The sequence below is a fragment of the Notechis scutatus genome, chromosome Z, assembly GCF_049901735.1.
Source record: "Notechis scutatus isolate UNSWTSFEM ecotype Mainland chromosome Z, rNotScu1.2, whole genome shotgun sequence".
NCBI classification, from domain to species: domain Eukaryota; kingdom Metazoa; phylum Chordata; class Lepidosauria; order Squamata; family Elapidae; genus Notechis; species Notechis scutatus.
In genome coordinates, this window is record NC_142025.1 from 12,595,735 (window position 1) to 12,619,564 (window position 23,830).

At 38.4% G+C, this 23,830-nt stretch overlaps 1 protein-coding gene across 4 annotated transcripts in view; it reads right to left on the reverse strand.

The window, feature by feature from the left end:
• The window catches only part of ADARB2 (adenosine deaminase RNA specific B2 (inactive)), a 504,709-nt gene that overhangs the window by 223,666 nt on the left and 257,213 nt on the right, over positions 1-23,830 (reverse strand). The window lies entirely within an intron of this gene.

A 23,830-nucleotide genomic window follows, 5' to 3' on the forward strand; every position in this document is an offset into this window, starting at 1 on the left:
TTTATGTCTCTCCTTCCTTCCTTCCTTCCTTCCTTCCTTCCTTCCTTCCTTCCTTCCTTCCTTCCTTCCTTCCTTCCTTCCTTCCTTCCATTTCTCTCTCCTTCTCTCCCTCTCCCTCTCTTTCTATCCGTTTGGCTTTATGTCTCTCCTTCCTTCCTTCCTTCCTTCCTTCCTTCCTTCCTTCCTTCCTTCCTTCCTTCCTTCCTTCCTTCCTTCCTTCCTTCCTTCCTTCCTTCCTTCCCACTCTCCCCTCTCCCTCTCTTTCTATCTGTTTGGCTTTATGTCACTCCTTCCTTCCTTCCTTCCTTCCTTCCTTCCTTCCTTCCTTCCTTCCTTCCTTCCTTCCTTCCTTCCTTCCTTCCTTCCTTCCTTCCTTCCCACTCTCCTCTCTCCCCCTCTCCCTCTCTTTCTATCTGTTTGGCTTTATGTCACTCCTTCCTTCCTTCCTTCCTTCCTTCCTTCCTTCCTTCCTTCCTTCCTTCCTTCCTTCCTTCCTTCCTTCCTTCCTTCCTTCCTTCCTTCCTTCCTTCCATTTCTCTCTCCCTCTCTCCCTCTCCCTCTCTTTCTATCTGTTTGGCTTTATGTCACTCCTTCCTTCCTTCCTTCCTTCCTTCCTCCCTCCCTCCCTCCCTCCCTCCCCATTTGTTTTTACCATTAGAGTAAGAAAGTGATTTTGAGACTTGCATGAGAGTTCACACCAGAAACAGGAAAAATAAAAGTGAAGAGTTTCAGTGTAATTCTTGATATCTCCAAATAGAAATGGAAAGATCCCAGTCTTTCCTGAAGACTTTCCTGAAGATTCCAGTCTGAATCCTGAATAGACACTGTTACACCAAAAATCGCACTGTTAAGTTTAGATGCACAATCTCCTTCTAAAGGTCTCCTAGTCACTTTAAAGAACCTGAAAGTGTAGACAGTAAATAAATCTTGAAGTCCATGAAGCTAATTCTCTGACTCAACATTTTCCACCCCAGGGTTCCCTGCTATTCTGAAGTACAACTTCTACTAACGGGCATTCGTGATCATGACAGCTAGAGGGGCCCAAGGTATGGAAGGCTGGCTCACCTGAACAAGTCAGCCATGTGGAAGGAAGTTACAAATATTATGACACATTCCTTGTTCCTAAAATATTTTGTCTGCAATTGCCTTTAGAGCAATTGTAAATTTAGAACTAAATTATCAAGCAGTGAATACTCAAGCTACTTCAATGTATATATTTATTAATGTTGACACTTGTTGATACGGATAATCCCATATGAATTTGGTGACAATGGAATTATTTTTAAAATACCATCATGTTCTATAAATGTTTCTATCACCAACACTGGTCAGAATCAGTGGTGGGGTTCAAATTTTGTTCTGTGGGTGTGGCATGGCAGGGGAAGATTACTGCAAAATCTCATTCCCTCCCCACCCCACTAACCTGCTTTCTAGCTCCATTCTCCTGTTCAGGGCAATAAAAGAAGACCCAGCCGAACAGCTGGTACTCAGGAAGCAGAGAATAGATGGGGGTGGGGCCAGTCAGAGGTGGTATTTGCCGGTTCTCTGAACTACTCAAAATTTCCACTACCGGTTCTCCAGAACAGGTCAGAACCTACTGAAAATCACCTCTGGTCAGAATGTAACTAATGCACAGGGTTAAGCAATACAGTAAATAGAACAGGCGCAGTCAAGGCTTCATGTTTAAATGAGAATATTTATTATGTTTTGGACTTCCCTTGTTTTATTTATTTAAATAAGTATTTTCTTTTTTCTAGCTTTTGCAGTACTCAGAAAAGGCCACCAAATAAGGACATAGTAAGTTATTTTTAAAAACCCTGCAATTCTCATCTGGATATGTTCCAGATAGTATCATCAGGAATTGATAACACTTTTTTTCTTAGTGCTGCTTAAAATCTGCTTCTGAGTTGCTACTGTCAAAGGCCTTCAACTAGTTAGACATTTGGAAGACATACTTCATTAGCTGACATGCACACCACTGTCTGGTACAATTTTCTTTTGTGTCCTAACAACTGTGTTATGTAACTCTAGCATTGATTCCTTGCAAGTAAGTTTCATGTAGGTTTCCTTTTTAGCTCTCTCTTTTTAAAGTAAATGGAAGGGCAATCAGGCAACATGGAAATACAGGCAGTCCTTGAGTTATGACCACAATTGAGCACAAAAATTATGTTGCTAAGTGATACATTTGTTAAGTGAGTTTTGCCCCAGTTTTCTTGGCCCAATTGTTAAGTGAACCATTGCATTTGTTAAATTAGTAACATGGTTGTTAAGTGAATCTGGATTCCCCATTGACTTTGCTGATCAAGAGGTCGCAAAAGGGGACCACCTGATGTTGGGACACAGCAACGGTTATAAATATGAACCAGGTGCTGAATTTTGATCCTAGGGATGTTGCAATGGTCGTAAGTGTGAAAAATGGTCATAAGTCACTTTTTTCAGTGCTGTTATAACATTGAACGATCACTAAATGAACTGTTGTATGTCGAGGATTACCTGTATGTATATTCTATTGAATATATAGGTAGTCCTCGACTTATGACCAAAACTGGGATCAGAATTTCCATGGCTAATCAATGTTAAATGAGTTGTCACCGACTGTATGACTTTGTTTGCACAGTTTGTTAAGTGAATCGCTTAGCTGTGAAGTGAATCACACAGTCGTTAAGTGAAACCAGCCCCCTCCCCCCTTTATTTTGCTTGTCAGAAGTCACCTGGAAAGGTTGCAAATGATGATCACATGACCCTGGAACACTGCAGGCATTGTAAATACCTACCAGTTGCCAAGCAACCCAAATTTTGACCATGTGACCATGGGGATGCTATAATGGTTGTAAGTCATTTTTTAAATGCCTCTGTAACTTCAAACAGTTATTAAACAAATGGCAATAAGTCAGAGCCTTTACGAGGCTGGAAAAGTCTAGGACATTTACTCTGAAAAAAGAGATTGAAAGATAATATTGAAAGGTAAGAAATCTTCCTTTTAAATGAGCCCCACTGTATTTATGGGGGAAATTGGATGGCATGGAAACAGACTGGCAGTTTCATAATTCAAATAAAGAGTAGGAAGGAAGAAAACAATACAAGGAAAAAGGGAATTGCAACAAAAAGAAACAGCAAGGGAAAGTTACAGATTAATGGGGATAGAAGTAATTTAGCTTTCTGGGTGGAACATAAACAGGATTATGTAAATGGAGTGGTTCTGAAAATTTGTTATTGGAGTGTGTGTAAAAGAGAGATTGTTCTCAGAATATCATTTCTCCCCTCTTAATTGCAAAGGCAGGCTAAAATCATGCTACATATGTGGAAAACTCTACAATTCAGTCAGTGGTGGGATTCACCCTTTTTTTTACTACCGGTTCTTTGAGAGTGTGCTTTGCACGCATGCGCAGCATACATAAACCACCAATATTAAGCTTTACAACTGACCTTGTATTCAGCACTGGTGAGTAAAACAGCTGAGGTGTGGCAATCCGCTTTGCTGCGGGAATCAGCTGGGCTCAAAAACAAAGAAATAAAGCACAGGAAAAGGCAGGGAGCGAGTGGACAGGGCCGACTGCTCTTACGCACTACCGGTTTGCTAGAACCGGTGTGAACCAGTAACATCCCACCACTAAATTCAGTGTCCTAGCAAAATAAAATGTTTAGTCTTTATCACCCTCCATTAGAAGAATAAGTTAAAATGGAAAAGGCTTCTACCAGAAAACCATGAGATCCATTCCTATTCAGAGAGATAATAATGGCAACCTAGCCTGATATTTAAACAATACTTTACATCAATTCAGTCTATGCAGAGAGGCAGAATTACCAATCTGTACCAACCTACAGTCTCTATAGCATGCCCAAATACAATTTTGCTTCCCATCGTGATTACATTCCCATGTGTGGTGGCCATGCACCTCATATGTAAAAGCAGGAAGTCACTTTGCACCCAATGATCAAGGTTAGAAAGAACTGATATTTATTTATATTTATTTATCAACTTTTAAAAGCCTACATCTCCTCTCCAGAGGGACTCTGTGCAGTGTGTAGATAAAATATCAGAACATAAAAACAGTAGAGAAAAAATTAAAAGGCAAGGATGTATTAAAAACCAGCATAAAAGTGAATTAAAAGTTGGCATGGAAGGCTTTCAGGATGCCAGTCAGCCCCATGGCTCTGTGTAGTTATGTGGACCCCAAGCAAGACTGCAGAACCATGTTTTTAAACTGAACTGTGGTGGAGAATGGTTAGAATGCAGTATTGCAGGCTAACTTTGCACATCTCCATTAGTTCGATCCCAACCAGTTCAGGTTAACTCAGCCCTCCATCCTTCCGAAGTTGGTAAAATGAGGACCCAGATTGTTGACATTTATAAATCACTCAGGGAGTGCTATAAAGTACTATGAAAAGTTAATAAATACATAATAGATGAAGAACAGAAAGGTACATTCCAGCTATTTATTAAAGAAAATTTAACCATAGAAGTTGAGAATGGAATGAATTATATTGAAATATTGTTTATTGGATTGGAAAAGAGCAATAAAGATGATTATGGGGCCAGAGGCTAAAACATGCAGAACAGCTACAGACACTAATTTAATGAAGAGAAAGATATGATAGTAGTCTTCCAATATTCCAGAAAGAAGAAGGGTCAACTTATTTTCCAAAGCATCTAAAGTCAGGACAAGAAGCAATAGATGGAAACTAATCAAGGAAGGAACCAAGCTAGCACTAAGGAGAAGTTTCCTGATGGTGAGAATAATTAATCAGTGGAACAACTTGCCACCAGAAATTGTGGATGCTTCATCACTGGAATTTTTAAAGAAGAGATTGATAGCCATTTGTCTGGAATGGTATAGGGCAGGGGTGTCATCTTTATTGCTCTTTTCCAATCCAATAAACAATATTTCAATATAATTCTCTCCATTCTCAACTTCTATGGTTTCTCGTGGCCCATGGCCTGGATGCATGATGCACTAGCCACGCCCATGCCTGGTTTAGAAAAGAGGGGGAAAGTCATGATATATCACGTGATGTGCCACCATGATGACACGAATTTGACACCCCTGATATAGGTTGGGTCTTCTGCTTGAGCAAGGTGTTGGACTAGAAGACCTCCAAGGTAGTGGTGGGATTCAAATTTTTTTACTACCGGTTTTGTGGGCGTGGCTTTGTGGGCGTGGCAGGGGAAGGAGACTGTAAAATCTCCAGTCAGAGGTGGAGAACTACTGAACTACTCAAAATTTCTGCTACCGGTTCTCCAGAACTGGTCAGATCCTGCTGAATACCACCTCTGCTCCAAAGTCCCTTCTGACTCTGTTATTCTGTTCTGTTCTGTGTTTTTTTTTTGGGTGGTGGTGGTGGTGCCTGAATTTGGGTTCCAGGAACTATGATTTAAATCGCTCTTTCCAAATATGTGATTCTGCTTTTCTGTCTATGTCCATTTAGATCAACAAACATTTTCAATACAAATTTGCATCTATGTATTTTGGGCAAACTAATGTTCTTTTTAAAGTACCTATCTTCTTTTGACAACCTGGTGACTGATAGGTGCTTTAAAATTGATATATAAAAGTAGATTCAGATCAACACCTTCATGAAAAAAATGTAATTTAATTCAGGTAAAAAGCAGTAGCTGTTTGAAGCTGATAAATGGTTAAAAAACACTTATCTATGACTTCCTATATTTTCTAAACTATTTTAAGAGAACACATGAAATTTGCCAGACAAATTATTTGTTATTTCTCTGAACTGAAAGCAATCTCTACAATGAGGAGATTTGAGGGATAGTAATATACTCCCTCAGCTGTAATTTTTAAATGCTCCCCCAGTGCTGGGGATTGAAGCTTTCATTGTATAATTATACAGGAATCAAAAAGTCTACTGCACTAATGTATTGAATTACAATGTAGTCTATTTGTAACAGTGAGTTCCTGGGCAATGCATTTTTAATACACTGGACCGGGGGTATGTGTGTCATAGCCAGGAATAATCCTATTTACACAGCAGCTTTATGGCTGGAGACAATAATCCCCATTGCATTAATGTTTACAATATTTCTATATTGGTTTTGCAAAACAAAAGATGCAGTCAGATCACAAGGCTGCAATTTTGCAGTGCTAGGCTGCCTAAATCCATTTGATTTCAGTGGGATTTAATTAGATGTGTGTGATGACAGCCTAAACCAGTAGTGGACAAACTGGAACTAAACTTCCATGGACAGAAATACTAGCCAATATGATAAATGGTTAGGAAAATTGGAAGCTGATATTCAGTCACTTTTTGACACACACATAGCCAAATGTTCCTTTTCTCATTTACTTTTTTTGGTCACAGATTGTTGACAAAATTCTGATTGTAAATAGATAAAACTTGCTTATGGATGAGGGTCTCCTTCATTTAAGCAATTGGAAAAAAATAATTAATTATTAAACACAGCAGTATAGAACCTGGACATTTTCTGTTATTTCCATCCATAATTGGATCCATCATTGAATCTTGATCCATCTCCTACTGAGCGACAGATAGAATAGAATAGAACAGAATTCTTTATTGGCCAAGTATGATTGCACACACAAGGAATTTGTCGTGGTGCGTATGTCACCTTCTTGTAAAAGGATAATCTCTCGAGTTCAAAAACATTACCTGGCACTATCAGTTCCATTCTTAGGTAGGATCCACCTCAGAGAGTGGAGTCCTTCTCTAAGTTTCTAAGAAACCTTCAAGAAGCCACACTCAAACAAAGTAACAACTGAGAGACTGAAGATTTCCAACCTTTGCTTCTTCAGAAGTCCACTCTGCCTCTTACTATGTATTATTTATTATACATGCATTCTTCTTGACAACCAGTTGTCTGTTTATTTAATCAGAACAGTGGCTTCAAAACATTCTGGCTTCTTCTAAATCTATCCATAGCAATTCTAGCTAATCTTTTGGTGTCCTGGAGGCATATTTAACATTTGGGACTTGAGAAAACTGAAGGACACAGAAAAGCTATAATAAAGAACGAACGAAGGTTGGCTTTTTTCTTATGAAGCAATCATTTAGTTCTTTCTTGTCAGAGAGCTTATGTAGAGCTTGTTCATCACTATGTCAAGGAACTACCGTGATTCCCTGAAAATAAGACCCTTATGCCACAAAAAAAAGGCTCAGTGATTCAGGTCATAGTTATCTCTCAAAGATGCTTTTTCAAAAGGCAACTGGGCTTTGTTTTTTTCTTTTGACCTTTCACTTCTCATCCAAAAAGATCCTTTGGCTCTGCCTAGAGGATCAGAGCTTTGATCAGAACTGAAGAAGCTTCTTGGATGAGAAGCAACATGCCCAATGAAAAAGTTCAGTTGCTTTTTGAAAAACACCTTTGAGATTTAATTCTTAGTTATTAGTTTAATTGATTTTGAAGAACGATGAGCAATTATTTTGATCCTCTCCTATTTGGAATGTAACTTCTGGCCAATGTCTATGGAGGTTCTCAATCATCCAAGTCATAGTTGTCCAAAAGGTGCTTTTTCCAAAAGGCAACTTGACTTCCTTGTTTTTTAAAAAACAACAACAACTAAGAATGTCCAGTTGCTTTTTGGAAAAAGCACCTTTTGGTCTTTGGGCCAATGTATGTACACACACACATACACACACACACTCTTTCTCTCTAGGATTTGATTTTCGTTGTATGTCTCATGAGCTGAGAAGGTAGGCATCATAAGGATTAAATACGTTTTTTTTTTGAAGGGAATATTATAAATTAAGAAATGGCTTTCTTTGGGATAAATACATCAACCTAGGGAATGAAATAAAAAACATGTGTAGTTGTATTAATTTATTTACACAACAGTTCTGAAGGATGCGGAAAAGTTATAGAACTTCATGACCAAGTTGGAGGTGTTAAGTGTTGACCGGGCTATTTTCATGTGGTAATATCCAGAAAATGTTTACTGCAATTTTTCTCTCCATTGTAATTTCTTTCCTAAGAAAAGAGAAATGGGATGCAATCCCATGTGTAAAAAGCATCCTGTTGAATTGAGTGTGTGTGAATATCCTGCCTATAAATAATCTCCTAGGTGATCTGAAGATTCCCCAGATTTATTTCCATTAAATCCCATCGTGTACAAAGTTTTTTGGGATTTGACTTAGAATTGCAGTCAGATTCAGGGGACAGTAAGGTATGCGAAAGAGAACCACCAAATCAGCAAATCTTCCACCTGCCACTTTCAACTATAAAGTTCTAAAACAAAGTTGACCTGTGCGAAATTTGAAAAAAATTCTCAAACATCCTGGCGGCAGGCGGGGGGAAGAAATTTTTCTGAGAAATGGCAAGGAAGATTTCAGCATTGCATTAACCCTCTTTTTTTTGTTTCAAAGAGATTTTCTGTTTGCTTTTTATATTCTCTCTAGTTCAATGAATGCTTGCTTTACAGCTTGAACTGTTATCCAAATATAAATGGCAACAATTACCAACAATGGGAAGCAGTTTAATGGATGCAGAACTACTCATCATGCAGTGCTAGGCCTTCTTTTTGGAGGGTGGGAGGGTGGAGGAGAGGTTGTTGCCAGGCAATTAGCAAGGTGGATCAAAACAGTTTTCAGTGCAAATTCTCTGCTATTCTCCCTCTCCCTCTCTCTTTCTCTCTCTCTCTCTCTCACACACACGCACACATGACTGCTACTGAGTGCAATGCCCATTTTAGAGATGAAATTTTAGCTTCTTGTTCTCTTATTCCTAAAACTGATTTTGCCAAGTTCTCTTGGTTTTTTTTTTTTTTTTTTAAAAACCCACTATGGAAGACTTTTAGAGAAAAGATTTGACACGCAGAGAAAGATCTCCGGGGCAGACGGACGCCCATCTATGCCGTCCATCATTTTTAAAAAGAAACACACATGGTTTACTACAGTACATAGTCAGCCAGAAGACATTTACAGGCTCTAGGGCACAACTGTTGTTGCCGGCTCTTTCAATTAACTCCTACCTTTGTAATGCATTGAACCTGGAGAGGACACAGGGGATATTTCCTCTGTACTTGTGAAACAGAATAATTGGAAATGTATCCTTGGTAGATGGTACACCTGAACAATAGGTAACCTTTCCCCCATTCCCTTAAATGATAAATTATTCTTTCTTTAGTGAAATAACTCAACAGGAGCAAAAAAATTTTTGCAAGCGGGATGCAAATATGGAAGAACTGGAAATGGGATGTTTCCTATCAAGACAATAAGCTGTGGTCTACTTTCTATGCTGTTTAGGATACCAAGCATTGGTCCATTTGCTCCAGTTTTGTTGAAGATGGCTGGTAGGGGATCTCCACTCCAAGACATTTTAAATCCTATTAGAAAATTCTGGAAAATTGAATATGCAGTCTTCTACATGCATAGAACTTAAGAGCTGGAAGGGACCTAGAGATCTTATAGTCCAACCTGTTGCTCAGGCTGGAACCTTCCACCATTCCAGTGAAATGGCTGCTCTACTCTATTTTTGAAAACTTCCAGTGATGGAGCACTCACAACTTCTGGTGGCAAGCTATTCAATTGATTGATTGATTAATTGTTCTCATCATCAAATTATCCTTACTTTTAGTATGGATCTCTCTTTAACAAGCTTCCAGTCATAACAGGTAGACCTTGGCTTTCAACAGTTCATTTAGTAACCATTTGAAATTACAATGAAGTCACTGAAAAAAATGACCTATGACCATTTTTCACCATATGGTCACTTGAGGATGCTTGACAACTGACTCATAGTTATGACCGGTTGCAACGTCTCAGGTTCATGCGACCTTCTGCCAATGGGGAAGCCAGTTTCACTTAACAACTGTGTGACTAACTTAATAACTGCAATAATTCACTTAACAACTGTGGCAAGAAATATCATAAAATGGGGAAAAAGTCACTTAACAAATGTCTGTCTTAACAACAGAAACTTTTGGCTCAATTGTAGTTGTAAGTTGAGGATTACCTGTACTTCCTTGTCCTGCTCCCTTCCATTATCTATTATCCCTTCCTATTAGGTGACAGTAGATAATAGTCACCTAATTCTCACCTGTCTTCTCAGTGACAGTCCCTCAAGTACTGCAAGACAGTTATCATCTTCCCTTTAATCGTTCTCTTTTATAGAATACATTAGACCTGGGCATTTTATGTCTCGTAGGCAGGGGTGCTGATTCAACTAGTATAACAACCGGTTTTAAAAAGCTAATACTTCAAATGCAGCTGAAGAAAACAGCTGAAGCACGGAAAACTACTCTGTCACGCGAATCAGCTGTGCTCTAACAAAAAGACATAAAGCACAGGAAAGAGCGGGGTGGGTGGGAGGGCCCACATGCTCGTCAGAGTAAACTGGTTCAGAGCCAGCTGATCATTGGAACAAGAGGTTCACCTGAACTGGTCCGAACTGGGAGAATCTCATAGGTGGTTTCAAACTGACCTGCAACATCGGCGATGGGGCTAGGATGTCCGCAGGGACAGGCAGGGTATTGATGAGGCATCAGAAGTATGGTGTTGGAAATGGAGGGTGGAGCATTGGTAGTGCCAGCAGGAGGAGGTAGGATATTGGCCCTCCACAAAGTCCCAGTTTCTCATGTGACCTCTTAGGAAAATTAATAGCTCACTCTGGTATAGACATAGCAATAGCAGTTAGATTTATATACCACTTTACAATGCTTTACAGTCCTCTTAAGTGGTATACAGACTTAGCATATTGTCCCCAACAATCTGGATCCTCATTTTACTCACCTTGGAAGGATGGAAGGCTGAGTCAACCTTGAGCCTGGTGGGATTTGAACTGCCAAATTTCAGGTAGCTGGCAGTCAACAGAAGTAGACTGCATTACTTCATTCTAACCATTGTGCCATCACAGCTCATCTACCAGCTCACATGCCTAGCGCCCTCAACCATTCATCATACAATATAGCATCCAGACCAGACCCATGATCATCTTTGTTGCTCTTCTCTTGCAAACTTTCCAGAATCTCAACATCTTTTTTGTCTTGTAGTAACCAGAACTGGATGCAGTTTTCCAAGTGTGGCCTGATACAGTTATCATGAAACAAATCGTGGTTAAGGCTCCTTCTTATGGAGCAAGAATGTAAAAAAAGTTAATCTGGGATTTAGAACACTGTGGCATCTACTCCACAAAATTTCTTTTGACCAAGGTAAGATAATTCCAGGACATCCTCAAGCTGGAGAGGAAGGCAGCTGTTACTATCCACCCCAGTGGTGGGATTCAACTATTTTACTGTGGGCATTGCTTGGTGGGCATGGTGTGGCTTGGTGGGCATGGCTTGGTGGGCATGGCAGGGGAAGGATACTGTAACATCTCCATTCCTTCCCCAATCCAGGGGGAATGTTACTGCAAAGTTCCATTCCCTCCTCAGCCCACTAACCTGATTTCCAGCTCCATTCTCCTGTGCAAGGCAACAAAAGAAGACCAGGCCGATCAGCTGGGGCTTGGGAGGCAGATAATAGATGCGGGTGGGGCCAGTCAGAGGTGGTATTTGCCAGTTCTCCAAACTACTCAAAATTTCCGCTACCGTTTTCCAGAATGGTCAGAACCTGCTGAATACCACCTCTCATTCACCAGTTGGTATTCATTATCTCTTCCTATTAGGTGACAATAGATAGTGGATTAAGCAGCAACAGAAGATGGGATCTATTGTTTTTTTATGAATATGTGTATTCGGCCACCCAAGCCTTGTATAAAGATGAGCTGATGATGTAATTGAACCAGTCTTAATGTTAGACCTAATGTTGTTAAGAAATAAAAATTTAAAGCATAAAGAAAATTGTTTCATCATACAGGTGCCTATTTTAGCAAATAAGAACAAAAATAACATAAAAAATTCATTATGAAAAAATGGTATTTCTATAAGCAGTTTTCTCTCACTGAAACTCTCTTGAAATTTTGTGATTCAGCTACCACAAATCTCAGCAGGAGTTGAAGTTCAGACAGATGGGTTGTTTTAAGATATCTCTGTGTAGATTGGAAAAAAAAAACAGTTTCTGTGGAAAATTATGATATATTACATTTTCTTGACCATATGATCTAGAGAAGAATTCAGTATGGGGATATCTGAGGAATTAAACCTTTGCACATGTTATGAATTTACATAATAGTCCATTATAGTCCTAAGTCAGTTATAAAGTGGGTCCCCAATTTTCCTATCTGTTTCTGAAGCAGTCATTAAGCAAATCACACCATAATTGTTCTGTTAATCTATACCCAAAGGTGCTTTTTCAAGAGGCAACTGGACTTCATTTTTTCTTTGAAGACAGAAGCCTTAACATTGAAGTTTATAGAAAACCCCCCACACACAAATCAGTATTTACATTTGGATTCCCACCACTCACTGAAACACAAAAGGGGAATCATCAGAACCCTACACCACCGAGCTGAAGGCCTGCCTACCAGAAACAATGGGTAGAAAAAGAACTAAAACATATCTAGGAAGCCTTCAGAATGTATGACTATACAAATGGCCCTTCCTCAAATCTCATAAAAGACCTATCAGGAGCTTCTCCATAACAATGAAGAGAACACTAAAGAAAGCAATGTTGCTATTCTATACATTACAGGAATATCGGGAAAGCTCAGGAGGATCTCAGCCTGTAACAACACAACATAACAACCATGACCTGGATGATTGAGAATCTCCATAGACTTTCAGTTAATGTCTTAATTTAAATGAATGCCATGGTCATTAAGCAAACCCATTGTTTTCTATGGGGTGTTTTTGCCAAAAATGGAAAATAAATGCTGTTTTTTGGGAAAAAATGTCATAAATTGCAATCATGTTACCATGGGATACTGCAAAACTGCTATGACTATGGGCTGAATACCAAGTGGCCAGACTGGGTCATATAAATGTGGGGAAGGGAAGGGTTGGAACATGATCATACATGCTTTTGGGAGTTATACTTCTGGTGAGTGTGTTACATTGTTGTTTATAATCAGTTTGTGTGATATTTTTTGCATGAGCTGGGTATATGATCAATTGTTTCTCTGCTTTTTTGCACACAATTTGATGATTTTTTAGTTCTGACCTTGATTGCATTTATTTGAATAGCTTGTTCTTTAAGCTTCCGGTTTCTTTTTTTTAAAATTCCAGTTACAAACCATTGTCAGATTTTATCTTTATCTACTTTCCCCTTCATCTTTTGTAAAAATTGACTAGGTAACACTTTTCGTTATTTTATTATTACACATAGTCCTGGACTTACAACTGTAATGGAGCCTGCCCATTACGGTTATAAGTCATGATAGTTGTAAAGCAGGTCACCCAAGTGACCCACTCAATTTTACAAGATTTTTTAATGGAAGTTGTTAAGTAAATATGACAATTGTTAACCAGACACAGCAGTCATTAAGTGAACTAATTGTGGGAAAATGTTGGCTAAAACTGGAAGTAAATGCCAGTTTTTAGCAAAAATGTCATAAAATGCCATAAGGTGATAATGGAATACTTGTAGAAAGTCAGCACCCACCCACCCTCCAGGAGAATGAAATATTTTGGGGAATATTAAAAGGCAGGATAGAATATTTCCCCTAAAGAAGAAATGGGAAAAAATATTAAGGGAGACAGAAACCAGCTCCAGTCTTTTTCCCCAAGCAGAAACTGAGGAGGCTAGCTTTTAGAAATGCAGATTTAGTAATCCATTCAGAAACATTGGATCAGACAGAAACTTCAGATAACCAACAAGCCAAAGGTTGACAAGATTAGCTCAGACAAACACCTAGGATTTACATTTCCACTTTGGCCTATAGGGTCAACCATGATCCCTATATGACCCCATAGGAATCCAGAAGGTATAAAATCCACCCACTCTCAACTCCATTTTGTCAGCTACCTCAGAACCACAGGCCGGTTCTGCTTATCAATAAACTTTCTTTCCAATCAGCCTCCATGTTATTTCCATCATCTTTTAACCAGCTTGGAATTGAACCAGATGGATTTTCCTTCGAACACACTGTAAAAGGCTGTGAATGTAGGTTGGTTGCCAAGCACCCAAAATGTGGTTTTGTGGATGGATTTAGATAAAGTGGTGATCATTGGAAGATATGAAAGATCAGGTTAGGGACAAATTGGCATTGAGAAAATCTTTCTATGTGGAACCATGAATTGGAAAATAACTTGATAGCAGATAAAAATCCCTCCCTCCCTCCCTCTCTCTCTCTCTTACACACACACAGAGTCAAGGTGGGTAGTATGTCTAATATTCTTATCTTCTACTTTCCCCATAACAATAACCCTCTGCAGTGAGTTGGGGGTTATAGTTTGAACAATAATCATGGTCAGGACAATATTTCCCAGCTACCAAATAGGATATTATTTGATGGATTGAGTTTTAAAGGAGCTGGCAGAGGCCATCTCAGAACCACTGTACCACATCTTTCAAAAATCCTGGAGTACCGGGGAACTACCAGAGGACTGGAAAAGAGCTGATGTGGTTCCCATCTTCAAAAAAATGGAAAAAAAAAAAAAAACAGACCCAGGAAACTATAGACCAATCAGCCTAACATCAATACCCAGGAAGATACTGGAAAAGATAATAAAAAAACAGATCTGCCAAAATCTAGAAACAAGTAAAGTAATAACTAGCAGTCAGACCGGGTTTGTTAAAAACAGATTATGCCAAACCAATCTTATTTCATTCTTCAACACAGTGACTAAATTAGTAGACCAGCAAAATACTGTGGACATAATATATTTAGATTTCAGCAAGGCATTTGACAAAGCAGACCACAACCTACTTCTTAGTACGCTAGAAAAAAGTGGAATAGATAGTACCACCACTAGATGGACCCGCAACTGGCTGGCAAACCATACTCAATGAGTAGTCCTTAATGGGTCTAAGTCTACATGGAGGGAAGTAAGCAGTGGGGTGCCACAAGGTTCCGTCTTAGGCCCAGTACTCTTCAATATCTTCGTTAACGACTTAGATGAGTGAATAGAAGGGGAACTTACCAAATTTGCAGATGATACTAAGCTGGCAGGAATAGCTAACACCCAAGAAGATAGGACTAGAACACTGGGCCATATCTAACAAAATGAAATTCAATGTAGAGAAAAGTAAAGTCCTACACTTAGACAAGAAAAACCAAAAGTACACATATAGACTGGGTGAAACCAGGCTCAATAGCAGTAACTGTGAGAGGGATCTTGGAGTCTTAGTGGACAATCAGCTAAATATGAGCCAGCAGTGTGCAGCCGCCGCCAAAAAAGCTAATGCAATCCTAAATTGTATTAACAGAGGGATACAATCAAGATCAAGGGAAGTACTAACACCACTCTATAAAGCCTTAGTAAGACCACACCTAGAGTACTGCATCCAGTTTTGTTCACCACATTATAAAAAAGATGTTGAGACTCTAGAAAAAGTACAGAAAAGAGCAACCAGGATGATTAGGGGACTGGAGGCTAAAACATACTATGTAAGGTTGGAGGAACTGGGCATGACTAGTCTAGTAAAGAGAAGGACCAGGGGAGACATGATAGCGGTCTTCCAATATTTGAGGGGCTGCCACAGAGAGGAAGGGGTCAAGCTATTTTCTAAAGCGCCTGTAGGCCAGACAAAGTATAATGGATGGAAACTGAACAAGGAGAGATTTAACCTGGAAATAAGGAGAAACTTTCTGACAGTGAGAACAATCAACCAATGGAACAGCTTGCCCTCAGAAGTTGTGGGAGCACCACCACTTGAGACTTTCAAGAAGAGATTGGACTGCCTTTTGTCAGAAATGGTGTAGGGTCTCCCGCTTGGGCGGGGGGTTGGACTAGATGACCTACAAGGTCCCTTCCAACTCTGATTATCTGTTAAATCTGTTATAGTTTAAATTTAGGAAACCTGGCAGCATTTTTTTTTCTATGACAATTTCATTTTATTAGCAGGTTCGGTGGACTCTCTCATGGCTGGTAATAGTTCAATATAATTGTCTCTCGAAAGCAAACCCTACACTGTGTATGGATTTTAGTAGAATATCTAGTGACTTATTTTTCCTCATCAACATCCAAGCAACAGGTGTATAAATAGTTCAGTTAGAAAGTGTTGCAGAGTCATAACTAGTGAAGCTCAATCTTATCTAGACCTCACTTAATCCACCTAGTTAATGTCAACAATATTTTAGACTAAATTTTCAATGATTTCTCTGAGCATACACTCAGAATTAGTATTTCCAAATGCAGAACTTGCAATCATTTTTTGACCCAAAGTCCTTGTCATACACTTTTGATGACCCATTCATGCTAATCCAGATCCTTTTGCAATCATGCTTCAGCCATTTTAAAAAAAAAACAGTTGATAGAATATGGGACCTCTAAAAGATGCATATATATTTTTTGACTCGAGGCTCATGATTTAATTAGGGCAACTGCCGGAATCTTGACAAATAATTGAAGGAGGTTGAATAAGATAACAAGTCTTCATTAAGACATGGAAAATTTCAATGTAAGTGGAATGAAGGAATGAAACCACTATGAAACATATTCCAGAGCCAGTTGCAAAGACACCAGTAAATCTATGTCCATACCAAGTGTGTTTAGCATATTGTTCCAAAGATGACATATAGACAAAAAGCACAATTTTTGAACAGCAGCACAATTTCTCATAGTTTCAGTCACAATGTATTAATCCACTGGATGTTTCCCAGGACAATATTATCTCTCGTGTGCAGGCTATATTCTCATAGAGGGAGGGAGGAGGTGGTTGGAAACAGGAGGGGATGAGTACTTGATGATGTATTTGAAAAGTGATTTTTTTTTTTTTAAAAAAAGTCATAGGTAAATGTTTGTGTTTATGGGATAACTTCCTTTTCACTGCAGAAATACTAATTATATTTTGTGTGCAAACTCTTAATCTACTTTGAAATATCACCCCACTTAAATATCTTGTATCAGTGAAGATTTCCTAATGGGGGAGGCAGAAATTGATGACCTTTCTTCTTGCTCAGAGGAACATGTCACAAAGCTTGCCATAGTTTTTCTCCCATGGATCTACCACTGCATTAAAGTGCCCTGCAAAATGCTTTGTGATCTTTGCCTTGTTGCTACTGACAACTGGGGTGCCTTTTAACTCACAAGGTTACAACTCTAACTTCTTCCTGGTTCAGACAGCTTGCAGTGATAAATGCTCCACTTAAACTTAGCAAAATAAATTCTCTTTTTAATTAAGTCTAAAGCATTGAAAAAGAACACTTAATGTTCTAAAACCAAAGCCTGGTTCCTTTCCCTTCTTTCCCACCTAATAGAAGGAAATGTAAGAAGTAAAGGGACATGATTTTAAATTTATACTGGAGGCAGCTGGACAGAATTGAACTTGCACATTGAAATAATTGACATATTGCAGCCCTGCAATGCTGCTTTGCTTTTTAATCCTTTGAGGAATCAGTGTGGTTCTCTTTCACAGTTATACCCATACTTTTTATTTTTTATTTTTGTCATGGTGGGATATGGTTAGAGTTTTCAGAGAAGAGGTAATAACAATCCAGAATATATTTTATTAATCATCAATGCTAGAAGGGATTGTGGTTTGAGCTCTGTTTACATGCAAGTGGCTTTCCCTCATATGATTATGTTTCCTGCTTGGGTAATGAAATATCTGCAAGAAAACCAACCAAGCTCAGAGACCACCAAGGACCTCACAGTTTGACCCTAGGCTACAAATATTCTATTCTACTGAGTTTTCGCTAAAAATTAACAAGCCTTCTTGTTTCACTGTTTCTGCCCTACATTTGTTTTATTTGTCCTTCTCTATTCTGCCATTTATTTAATAAATTTATATGCTATCCAAAAGAAGGAAAGATTAAGGAATCATAGAAGAACTTTGTTGTATCTCTTAAGAAGAAAGAATAACAAACTTCTGAATTCATTCAGATATAACTCTATTATTACTGAATGATAATACAATATGACTAAACAATGTAATCACATTATTTACATTTTATCAAATCTACTTGGCCAAAAAAGTAAACAAAAACTAAGCACACATTATTGTTTCTTTTGTTTTTGATTTTCTCTTGATAACAGAGGGGAAGGCAGCCTGTGAAGTACCAGAAATAGGAAATAAGGAAATTATGGAATATGATTCTTTTCAAATATCTATGCTCTATGATAATAAATCTTTATGATCGTTCCTCTCCAAAAATTAAGCCTATGAATCCTGCAAAAGAGTTCAAAGAAGAAAGAACACAAATGCCCTATCCCTGCCATTTCACATACTGTATTTGTCTTTCTTTTATTGCTTTATTTATAGCAAGGGAACATAGAATAATCTTCATTTTCTGCTATGAAAAGAACACAGACTTTGAATTTTAAAAGCTGTGCAAGACATGCTACATCAAAGTAAACCAAAAGGACATCAAAAGGATATGTAGGGGTAGAAGTGTACAAAACATACCATTTTGCAGCATTGAGCTATGCCATGACAAGTGATGTGGACAGTCTGACTTTTAACTGAATTTTAAATTTATGGTCTTTATTTATTGTTTTAATATTTGATACACCTCCTAGAGTTTCTTCAGTGAGATGGCATAAAAGTTAGACAAACAAACAGCTAGTAACACAAGACTATTCTGATTCTTACACTTTGAAACTTCATAAAATCAGTGATAGATCAAACCTTCCCATCTGAATTGGGATGAGCTGTGTTTTTCTCAACCCTTTTGAAGATTAAAAAAAAGTTAATAACCTTCAAGCTTTTGTTAGAAGTCTTGCAAAGCATAGAAAGCTGAACCAAGAGTCTTTCCTCTTGATTTTACACAGAGTTCAGGACACTCTGCAGTCATTATTCTAACAATATCACAGTTCTGTGGTAGATGAAAATTCTCTGGCTAAAACCAAACAAAGAGGAATCCAACAGATTCAATGCTTTAGATTCCTATTGTAAGAAATATGGGGAAATGACCTCTCTGTCACTTATAGTATTCTTCATTTCATCACATGAATCACCTCCCTAATTCCCTGCAGACTTCCTATTTACTGAAGGGCCAAAGCTGAAAGGAAGTTAATTTGTTAGGTTAGAGCAGGGCTGGATTTCTTTGAGGGCCAGATCAGCATTGTAGTTCTTCTCTGCAGGCCAGCCGGGGTGGTGGTGGTGGTGGTGGTATAGACAGGATCTGCAGCATCTGCCACAGTGATGGTATGCTACCAGTTCGGACTGGTCCAACTGAACCGGTAGTAAAAAAAAAGCCAACAACCAGCTGAGAGGAGGGAAAAAAAACCTTCACAATCAGCTGAGAGGAAAACTAAGAGAAAAGCACAGGATCAGCCTTCTCACTCACCCCTGCGCTTTTCTCTTCTTTATCTCTCAGCTGATTGGCACTGCAGGTTTCAGCTGGTGTGGGGAAAGCTCCATGCCGGCATTAGGCAAAGCATGCCCACCAAGCCACGCCCACCAAACCGATAGTAAAACAATTTGAATCCCACCACTGATCTGCTAGTGAAAATGGGGCATGGGGAGGCTGCATGCGCTCTCCTGCATCCTGTTTTCACTAGCAGAGGCACCATGGGTTGGTCCTTTGCTATTTCCATGCCAGCCCAACAGGCCAGATTTAAGCACCCTGGGGCCAGATCTGACCCGCGGGCCTTGAGTTAGACACTCCCAGGTTAGAGGGAAGTTAATTTGTTAGGTTACATTTGGGAAACAAATGTAAAACCAGCCAAAGTGTGTTCAACTGGACTAGCAAAATGAGACATACTGTTGCCAGTAGATAAGACAGCCAATCCAAATTTCTACAGAGAAGTTGTTATTTTTCTTTTCTTTCTGATAATTTATTTACTTAGCTTGCCCTTTACAATATAGGTCATCCTCAACTTATAACTGGATTCTTAGTAGCTATTCAAATTTACAATGGACTCTGAAAAAGCTATTTATGATCTGGTTTAAAGTTCTGGCCTCTGCCCCTTCGTAGTCACATGACTGCATTTTGTCGCTTGGCAACCAATTGCATTTATGACTGTTTACAGCATCCTATGGTCACATGATATTTTTGAAGGAAACAGGCATTTACTTCTGGGTCTGGCAAAATCCATCCGATAGCAAGTAATCAGTTTGCTTAACAACCACTGCAAAAAAGATAGCAAGATCAGATTGTTATGTGGTTGTGGGCTCAGTTATGGTTGTATTTCAGGACTGCCATTATGAATGGCAATTCAATCAAGTCTGATAAAATTATGGATCCTACTTTTGAAATAACATTATTTTAACTTGATTTGTGATTTTTTTTCTAATGTAACAATTAAAAAGAATTTAAATAATACAGCTGAGTTGTGGATTAGTAAAATTTTCCCATGTTGCAGAGTTACTATTTTGATTGATATAATTAGACAGAATTGTTCTAAATAGGCATCACTTCTTTTGAAATCAGTTTCAAATCAGTTTCACCATTTAGAGACATCACTCCTGTATAACTACTGGCTTTCCAGAAAAACATGGCAATTGAGCAATAGGAAAGTCTACATGGACATTATATCTACATACTGGGCTAATCATAAGAATGATCATAATAGCTAAAAGGAGGAGTAGCAATTCCTTTTATTGGGTCTGAATCTGATTAACCTTTGGTGTTGATTAAAGAACTTTTGGTTGAACATGCTATTATGCTGTTTAGTGTTGTAATGTTATTTTGGTGACAATTTGTCATTTTAACCTAAAATGGTATCCTTGTTTTGTTTTGCTGTATTAAATTTGGGTTGTGTTTAATAAAAAGTTGGACAAGATTTTCACAAATAAAGAGATAATAAACATTAAGATAACAGCCACTGTTTACATATATATCCCTAATTTTTCTTGAAAGGACTTAAGGAAGGGAATATACTGTAGTTAATCTTCCCTCTTTCTGATTTTCATAGTGATTCTGAAATGTATTGATCTGAATTTCTGAAAGCTAAATGATAATCAGGAAGTTAATTTTAGGTCTCAGTGGGGATTTGATTCTGAGTTTCCATTTTCTTTATCCTTTAACCATGATCTTTCATTACTTTTATTTTAAACAATTCTGTTTAGTTCCAAAGATGACTTCTTTTCTCCCAGTGATTTTGTACTGCCTTTTTAATCCCAGTATCAAATGATGCTCAGCTCAACAAAACTGTCTAATTTTGCTCCTATCACATGACTCAGGATAGTCAACGATTGGTAGCTGGGCTGCTCCAGTGTGATTTATGATACTTCTTACAATTTGCTGCAGGCAGAAATCTTAATTAGGGACTTTCCTGAAGAGTGACCTTCAGTGACAGCACCACTGAACTGGTGTAAAAGTAGACAAAAGACTTAAAACAATGAGAGAAGCTCAGCTAAACGCAATCCCCTGTTGTTATTTGCTGTCATTATCAAATGACTTTCCTGATTGTTTGCTGGGGAATAGATGCATCCAGTTTTTGCAAGCCATCTGGCACTCATTTTCTCCTCAAATTGGCCATTTGCCTACCCTCCCCCCTCCCCCCACAGTCTCCTCCCTTCTCTCCATGGGTTGGACAAAGGCAGACAAAGGCAACGGGGAAGGCTTCGTTTTGGCAGCTGCTTCTGTGCCGCTTGACCCTTTGAAGACTTTTCAGCAGGAGCTTAATGCAAAATGCTTGGGAACTCTGAACGTTTGGTATTTTTTATATTGCTTAAATCAGTGCTGCAAAATCAACAGCACCAACACACCAACCTACCCAGCCTACTATCTTATTCTTTTCAGCTGAGCGCTCTTTGGTGGTGAACCAAAGGGTGACATACATTCTGGGATAAGGAAATCCGATTTCAGACGCCACTGAGTTTGATAAGCCACTTCAATTTTGAAGATGAAAGAAAAAAGAAAACTTTGAAAATAACTTTGCAGAAGTTTCCAGCAGGCTCTTTCTATTCTTATGCCCTTTCTCCACACCAATTCCTCATAAATGCTCCCATCCTACAGCTTTGCCTTTTCATGGAAGGAGAGAAACCAAAATAACTCTAGCAGATCAGACAAAGCTTCCATCCTCTTCAAGCTCTTTCATCTACTTTTCCAGGATAAGGAAGATTTAGGTTTTAAAGCCCAACTTTCATGTTTTTTTTTAAAAGAAAAACAAAACAACATTCTCTACCTGTTTGTAGCAGCCTTTTATCTTCCAAATCAATAGGAGCCCACTACTAATCTAGATTATATTAATATCTGGTATTATCACATTGGCCAGGATCAGTCATCTTTTCTCATCATAGTTGTGCACTCATTATAAATTTTACACATATGCCCTGTGCAATTATTATTTTTTTATCAATAGTCAGGTTTCATTCCTCAAGCTGACCAGGGTGGAAAAGAAACAGTGGAATATGGATTCTCACGTCCACCAATTTATATTTTGAACCCTGTTACACCAGACACTGAGATTTAAAAAGCTTATTTTAAAAACCCTTTTCTCACAGCAAGTTTTAAGAGTTAGCAGAATTAGGAACACAAGAGCCACATGAAAATCTTTGCCCCACCTATACACAGATACACCCAAATCTATCACTTCACAATGAATAACTACTAGATAGTCCTTGCTTACAGCATTTCGTTTAATGACCATTCAAAATTACAACAGCACTGAAAAAGGTGATTTATGACCACTTGTCACACTTACAATGATTGTAATCAAAATTCAGATGCTTGGCAACTGGATCATATTTATGACAGTTGTGGTGTCCTTGGGTCATGTTGTCACCTTTTGTGATTTTCTAACAAGCAAAGTCAATGCGAAACCAGATTCACTTAATAACTTCATTACTAATAACTGTATTACTAACTTAACAACTGTGGCAAGGAAAATGGTAAAATGGGGCAAAATCCAGTTAACAACTGTCTTGTTTAGCAACAGAAATTTTGAGCTCGATTGTGTTTGAGGACTACCCGTATATAATTATATTATTCATGCACATTTTCTACTATGATCCTGTAGAATTTTCTCTCATTCAAGATGTTCAATCTACAAAAAATCCACTCTTATCCTCAATATAACCCAGTATAACTGGTACTAAGAAGAGCTAGTTGTGATGGGCCTATAGCTTTTTCACAGCCAATTAAAAAAATATACCTATGGAAATAGAAAATTCATCAGAGGATTTGCAGTAAAACTAATGTTATAGATATCTGAAACCATGGTCTACACTGAATCATTTTGATGAGTTTAGTTTTGTGATGATTTTACTTTAATCAGAGATCCTCTTACTCAAACTTTTCCTGAAATACTTTTGTATTAGTCAGTGCTAATTACATGACTGTCTTGTTTTTACTATTTGTAGAGAGGATGAGCTCACCTTACCTGGAGCTTCAGCAATGCCCTCTCTCTATTGATAAAATCTCTTTTGAGATTTGTACATTTGTAATCTTTTTTCACATGCAAATATCCTTACATGTGGAAAATTATGTAGTTCTCAGTCAGAACCAAGACATGCCAGCAGCTGCTGACAGCAACAGGTTTTATCACTTGTGAGTTAACCCAACACCTTCCCCGTCAAATGCCACCCAAGGGCAAGAAAAGAACCTGGTCCAGCCTCTGCATTGTTTCTGGAACCTATACATCTAACAAGGCAGAAAAACAGATGAGGATCAGTTCTTATCTCCCAGCAGCAGAAGCAATTAAAAATTTGAGTAATGGATCCATGGCCCTGTTTCACCAAGTGTCAGGGCAGTGATCAGATGCCCAGGAAATTGGCTATTTTGGATTCAGAGACAATGAATAATCTAGTAAATTAAGGAATTTTAACATTTATTATTAGCTCAAACAAAGTTTAAAAAGTAACACAAAAAGTATACATACAAGCAAGATAATATGACCCAAATCTATATATATATATATAAACCAAGTACCACTCACTCATCATGAAATTTCCAGAACTGTAAAGCTTACAAACTTGAAATTTGGCATGTATG